General features: G+C 40.4%; 1 pseudogene; it reads right to left on the reverse strand.

Annotated features, from left to right (window-relative positions):
- Positions 1 to 931: 931 nt before the first annotated feature.
- On the reverse strand, positions 932 to 1618 carry LOC130596007 (ER degradation-enhancing alpha-mannosidase-like protein 3; annotated as a pseudogene).
- Between the last annotated feature and the right edge of the window lie 6018 nt (positions 1619 to 7636).

The following is a 7636-nucleotide window of genomic DNA, read 5'->3' on the forward strand; positions in this document are numbered from 1 at the left end:
ATTATATAATGGAGTTTCATCAAAATCTGACTGTTTCACAGCAGTCAGTCCATGAGTTATTTGTGATAGGGGAGAAAAGTTAAAACGTCAAAACATTAATCAGTGCTGTTGTAAAGCCAGTCAAGTTAGTTTCTATGTCTTCTTAAAAATGAGCTTAATACTGCATTTTAATATAACAGTGTGTTTGAACATATGCTGTCTAACCCAAAGAGCAGTGAAGCACAGTGTAATGTCTCAAATACATGAAATATTTGTAGAAGAGAAAACTTTGAAATAGTTCTGAATTACACTTTACAAACTTATTTCTTGGGGGAAAATGTCTTTTTCTTCCATGTCATAAGATTAAGAGATGACCATACTCAGCTGAAGGAAAGATTCTTCAAGCTTAATAGTCCCTTAGGGACAGTGATCATAAGCAAATACCTACAAAAAAAAAAAAAAAAAGAATGAGGTGACTAGGCAAGAGTATCTCATTTCTCTATTTGTTTAGTAAAATTCAATTACTTTTTCCTCCCTTGCCTAGTCTTCCCAAGCCAAGAATTAATGGGAAAAGACAGACTTCCAACACTCAGTTAGGGATTACTTTCACAAAGCTTTGAGCGATCACAGTGTCTCTTCTGTCAGCATTTCTGAGCAATATGGATTGAGAAACCGATCATGATCAGTTCCCCATTTCTTTCCTTTCTGCTATTAACGTAACACTAATAATACTGCCAATAATGTATACCGCTATTTTAGAATGTAACTATGAGATTACAAAGATTCTCCTCCCCATCCCTCTGAGGGGAGGGAAGGGGGAGGGGGGTAGACTGTGTGGCTGACTTGCCGACAGGGTTTAAACCACAACAGTTCTTTTAGGCAGCCAGCATGGGGCTCGAACCCATGACCCTGAAATTAAGAGTCGCATGCTCTACTGACTGAGCTAGCTGGGCATATTCCTCAAATATAGATGTTCCTGTGAATCAGCTTAAAGCTGCAAACTCAAGGATCAAGGTACCTGCACAAGCTGTACAGGTATCAGTTTCTGTACCTGCTTGTGTTTCTGCATGTCTTACACCAAATTTTAAGTTAACTCTTGGATAAGGGAGACCACTAGTTTTATTAAAAGCAGGTAAAAGCTTGTAGCCTAGTTCCTTCACCATGTGCAGAAGTTCACCATTGTACCACTGCATATATTCACCTTTTTCCTTCAGCATAATTTCCACTGAATGCCCACCTAGGAGGCCCCCAAGGACTTATGTTGGTTTCAAAGACAGATACTACTATGTCATTATATAAATTAATACCCTTTATTACTTTCTTTTTACGGCCTCTTCAAACTCTTTGGTTTTATTTAACACCACAAGAGTGTCCAAGGTATCAGTCAAGGTCAGTGAAAATTTTCCCAAGGCATCATCCACATCCACTCGACTTGATTCCTGACCCCGTGCTCGTCCATGGCAAGTTAAAGGCATGAGTTCATCAGCTGGATGCACATGCTCCATATAATTGTTATATGCATGATGAAACATTTCAAGCACTTGGTTTCCCAACGGGCTCTTCTCCTCCTTGCTCATGGCCCTGCCGCCTGGGGCGGCTGCCAGAACGGAGGAGGCAGAGAGCAGGCCAAGGGCCAGGAGCTTCCGCGATCTCCTTCAGCGGGGACCCCGGTCGTCATCTCTGTCGCCGCCCCCCTGACAGCCCGTAGCTCCGCTCGTGGCCACAGCTGCCTGCCCGGTGCCGCTAAGCCCAGCTCTGGCCCATCTCACCCACTGACCTCCCCTCGTGGCACGGCAGCCAGAGCTCCCAGCGTTGACACGCAGGCGGTTGGGACTGGCCATCCATTTTCCTGTATGAGCATCCTTCATTGCAGCAAACCCACAAGGTACTCTTGCATACTTGTTCAAGTTTTCAGTGAGCGTTTCTCCTACTTCTAGATAGTAAGTTAAATCTTTCCAGGAAACTGTCATCTCCCAGCAAAACATGGGCTTTTAATAAATATTCCTAATATGAATCTGTTCGTGCTCCAAGTCCACCATCTCTGCGGACCCAGTCTCCAGTGTGAATATGAATTGTAACGCCCACTAAATTGCTGCTACGCTGTCTCTTTTGCCAAATAAAATCAAGCGCTTTCCGAGATCAGATGATATCAGGCGTTTTCAGCGACAAGCACAGCAGCTACACCACCCCAGTGACAAGTACAGCAGCACCCTGGTGGCCTAGTGGTTAAGATTCGGCACTCTCACTGCCGTGGCCCAGGTTCGTTTCCTGGTCAGGGAACCCAAAAAGAAGCAGGAATAACCCAGACTGTCTTCCCCAGCAAATTCTTCATGTGCACCACAGGAACTTTGTCCCCCTCTACAATATGTAAAAGTTCTGATTGGGCTGGACCAGCCCTGTTGGCAGATCCTCTGGTGTTGACCAACCAGGTGCCCTTTGGTAAGTGTGTATCCCAATGCTTGAAAGTTCCCCCACCCATTGCTCTCAGTGTAGTTTTTAACAGCCCGTTGTACCATTCGATTTTCCCAGAGGCTGGTGCGTGGTAGGGGATGTGATATACCCACTCAATGCCATGCTCTTTGGCCCAAGTGTCTATAAGGTTATTCGGGAAATGAATCTCATTGTCTGACTCAGTTCTCTCTGGGGTGCCGTCGCCACAAAACCTCTTTCCCACAGACAGATGTTTGGGATCTTGGACAATGAGCTGTGGCTCAGCATTCATTCTCATTACATGAGCATGGAAATCCTGAAGGAACTGGAAGCTGGTGTGCACAGTGGAGGCAGAGAGTCTGTGAGTTTCTAGTGGCCTCTTTCAAAGCTGTGGAAGATAAAAAAAAACAAACAAAAAAAAAACCCAAAAAGAACTGTCGTGGTTTAAACCCTGTCGGCAAGTCAGCCACGCAGCCTACTCCCCCCTCCCCCAGCTTTCTTCCCTCCGCCCCACTCCAGGAAGGATGGGGAGGAGAATCGAAAGAATGTAACTCCCATGGGTTGAGATAAGAACAGTCCAGCAACTAAGGTGTAACACAGATCACTGCTGCTACCACCAATGATAATAATGATAAAGGAAATAACAAGGGAAGAGAATATGGTATCACCCGCCAACTGAGCCCCTTCTGGGTAACTCCCAGTTACATCCCGGGCATGACGTGCTGTGGTATGGAATACCTCTTTGGCTACTTTGGGTCAGGTGTCCTGCCTCTGCTTCCTCCCGGCTTCCCCTCCTCCCTGGCAGAGCATGAGGCTCACAAAGTCCTTGGTCAGACTAAACATTTGAGCAGTAACTAAAAACATCGGTGTTATCAGCGCTGTTTCCAGGCCGAAAGTCAAAACCACAGCACTGCACCAGCTACTAAGAAGGAGAAAAAAATGACTGCTACTGCTAAACCCAGGACAATTTTGTCACTCAGAAACCTAGGATTTGAGAACTCAAATCTGAGTCCCCTGATTCACCACAGATTTTGCTTTTGACCTAAGGAGGTCTCTTAATTCCTTTGTAAACTCATAGTTACATTGGGAAATAGCGGTATACATTATTAGCAGTATTATTAGTGTTACATTAGCACAGCACTGCACCAGCTACTAAGGGGAAAAAAATGACTGCTACTGCTAAACCCAGGACAAAAATACACCAAAACGTATTTACTTCTGGCAGTCTCAGCTCTGTGTTATTACAGGAAGATTTAATGTGGCAGACATCAAGGTGGCTTTTAACTCAAATCTTTCATCTCTGTTAAAATCAATCAACACTTTCAAGTAGCCCAAAAGCAAACAAACTGAGCACAAAGAAAAGCAAAGAGGAAAAGTCATTTATTCTCTGGGGAATGTAATAGGATCTAGACTGGACTCCCCACTATCTTATTCAGAAATGCTTTAAAATATTTAAAATCTATTTGGCTCATTCTGCCAGAGTGTTGGGAAATTCATCAGGATATAAAGGTATTTGTGGTCTGCTGGGAATAGTATAAAATGAATGGCCACTGTTACCTATGAATAACTTATTTGCCACATTTGAGTCATAACATTTCACAGCCTAATAAGGATAAATGTGCGGTTTTATATGTTTAATTTACATATGTAAAACTGAATTGAGTGTTTCTGTGCATGCCATAGCACCATAAATAGTAGTAGATTCGTGGTAACAGCATTAGCTACAGTAGGTTCATGAATTACTATGTAATACATCCCTTTGCAATTTCAGCACAGCCCATTTTTCTTCTCCCTCTTTGCTGCTGCTCTACACGTTGTATCTGGGAAGCTGGAGACTAAATATAGTATTCACTATGCCTTGAATTTTGATGGATGGATAGACTGAAGATGGCTTTGAAGATTATGTGTCTGTCATGGCATGAATATTGTCTCAAAGAAAATGTGTCCTTGGTTATTCCAATAGAATTGTACCTTTTGTTAACCCTAGGTCACTGTGAAGAAAGGAAAGGAGGACTCCCAAGGTCAGAGCACTTCCTTCTCCCTGTTAGTGCTTTCCTTCTTTTTTATAATCTTTTCCTAAGCACCCTTTGCCATTCAGAAAATATATGAGTAAAAGGATATTTAGACTGGTATGAACTTCCTCTGCACCACAGTGGTCAGGAAGCTTGGGCAGTAGTTGGATGCTGTGGGTTAATTCCTTTTTTAGTCCACTGCAAATAGGCTAGGAAATTAAACGTGTAATCCCTTTTCCTAGGTAAGATCTCTTAACCAGTAGGCTAAGATTTTCTTCTATACTTTACCCACTACCAGGGAAAGGGCGGTAATTGGTAACTTTTCTGTGGGAGGAAGAACGTAGAAGCTTTAATCACTTTAATCCTCAATTCTTTAAAAAGATATGTTTAAATCTATAATTGAGAATGGATTCCAGATTCAGGAGCCAGGTAATGAATGAGTTTCTATTTATACCTGTGTTTAGTGTTTCCAGTTTGTTATATCCAAGACATTTTCCAAGTCTCTGGTCCTGTGGGGTTGTGTGTGTGTCAGATTTTTTTGGTTCTTCTATAGAGTTACATTGCTCTCTCTCTGTATGATATTGGTGACTTGTACAATCAAATTTTGGATCCTGTTCCACGTGCTTCTTACTTAGGGATGAAAGTCTGACCCTCGCCTGCCAAGTGAATATAACAGTGCATATGAATTTATCTGCCGTTGTCCAGTGCCCACATTGCAGAAAGCCTCATGGCACAGTGTGAACATTTTTTCAAGGCTCACAGCAATGTCTAGGAAAAATAGGAGGAAGCACAAAAAAACTGGGAATTCTGTGGGAACTCTGGTATGCTTATTCAGTACACCCTGAGAAGTCCTTCCTCAGGAATCATACTTTGAATTTAACATTTTTGAAGAATAAAATTAAGAATTTTCAGTTAAAACGTCTGCATTTCATAAAAGAAAGGTCAGATTGATGTTAGTTTTGGTGAACTGCTGCTAAAAAACAGAAAGGTTTTCAATCAGCCTTTCTGAAATGTTATTTAGGAACCAGGATACACAGAGGCCATCCCTATGTTCCCTTTAAAATTGAATTAGTATGCATAGTATTCATTAAATTCTAAGCCCATTTTATTTAGAATTAAAGGGACATTCTAAGTTGAATTAAAGTAGGCTCAGGCCGTATCTATACTGCTCTGTTTACTAAACAACTTTTATGTGTAAACTACTTGGGACTTCTAGTCATGCAGGTCAGCTGGTACCTTAGATTGCCAGACTTCAGGAGAGAAGGAAAACAGCTCATCAATGAATTCATGCTGGCCAGACAGACAGGTAGCCAAGCATTGTGAAATGTGTGGCATCCCTAGGACAGAACTGGCCAAATATATGGTCCTGCCAACTTCTAATGCATACTGTCATGAATCATGCCAGTTTTAGCCATTTGCTGCTGATTCCTGGGGTACACATGTGACTTCTGCAGCACACACATTTGATATTCTTTATATATTTCTTATTTTTTCAAGCTTTTTTTTTTTTTTCAGGAATACCGGGAATAGTAATTTTCTTCCAAGGAAATTTGCAGGTAGGAAATAATTTCTGTAAAATTCTATTTAGTTACTTTCTTTCTAGTGTCCCTGTTCCTCATAGAAAGCATATAGCAAATCTGGAGTTGAGACCTGTATTTGTGTGTTCAGATATGATTTTCTTTGGACTTTCTGGAAACACTTAGTTACTGCCACCTTTTAATGCACTTATAGTAGTCTTCACTAAAGAAATAGCCAAAATTAGTGAAGTTCTAAAAGAGACTGTGTTTATATGGAGAAAAAAATATTTAGACATATTGTAGTTAAAACTCTCAGAGATTTATAAAATAAAACAAAATGAACCCTGTACTTAGTGGTTTAAACCAAATCCCTTGGGATTATAATGAGACCTTCCTGGGGACAGATCGCACATCTGTTAAGCAGGGATGGGAGGATTTATGCATTCTTCTGTAACATCTGGTACTTGCAAATGTCAGGGAAGATGACAGTCTATAGGTCTGATTCAGTGTAGCAATTCCATTACTATGTAAAATCTGGATAATTATATTAATCCCATGTTTTCCAAAGTACTGATTCTCAATTTAGATTTCAAGACATGAAAGAACAGTGATTGCAACTTTTTTTAATGCCAATTGATAACAAGGGCACCTATTAAGTAGTAACATGAAGTTCCCTATCTAATTTCTATGCAAATTATGATGAAGATTTCACATAAACAAGAAAGATTTAATTATGACGATTTAAATATTTTAAGTGGAATCTACTGAGATGATTAGACTTTAACTGAGATATTTCAAAGCAGCTACAAGTTACCAACCAACCCACTTGCAAAGTTTCAATTAGCGCAGTTTAGCTACCTTTTTATTGGTATCCAAATGGTTTTTCAAACACCAGCAGAATGCTTTAACATAACTAGATGCCTTAAAAGTTAATAAAATCATAACGGATTGCTTTCTGCTGCCTAATTTTGAATTAATGACATTATATCTAAGTTTTCTCAGACAGCAATATCTAGCTTTTAATTACATTACGAAAGGAAACTTGCAATGTTAAGCCTATAATTAATATCTTAATTCAGGCAGGAGGTTATAACAATAAAAAGGTTGTCGAAAAGAGCATTTATTTTTATCTTATTTCACAATTCCCTATGTTCCCTTAAAAGCTGAAGTAGTATTCATATTATTCATTACGTTCTAAGGCCATTTTACTTAGAATTAGCAGGACATTCTAAGTTAAATTAAAGTAGGTTCAGGCCATATCTATACTGCTCTGTTTGGTAAAGAAGTGTTCAGTGCATCATTTTCCTGGCCCCAAGAATGTTTAACTTGATGTATACAACACATTAATCAGGTTTTGCAAATCCTGATTTTTTTAGTTTTGTGGGTCCAGCTAGAGTACCCCACTGGAGATTCCTTTTGCAATGCATAGGGAGACTTTGGTGACTCCCAGTCCATATTTTAGTTATTAGCAAAGGAGCGAGGAATCCCAGAAGCAAGATAATCCACATTCTGGTCCTTCTGCTGTCATGAGGAACCTCCATCCCATTATCTGGTTCTGTATCTGGTATCATAGGTAGAGCTTTTGCTCGCATGTTTCTTACTCTGAAGAATAAAAACCTCTGTAGAAAGATAGGATGATTCTGATGAAGCCATACAAAAGCATCTTTGCTGAAAGCTTGCTCATCTAGTAAAGAAGCT

This window comes from Pezoporus wallicus, unplaced genomic scaffold (genome assembly GCF_028554395.1).
Source record: "Pezoporus wallicus isolate ANWC-B61680 ecotype Strahan unplaced genomic scaffold, APGP_CSIRO_Pwel_v1 contig_6644, whole genome shotgun sequence".
NCBI lineage: Eukaryota > Metazoa > Chordata > Aves > Psittaciformes > Psittacidae > Pezoporus > Pezoporus wallicus.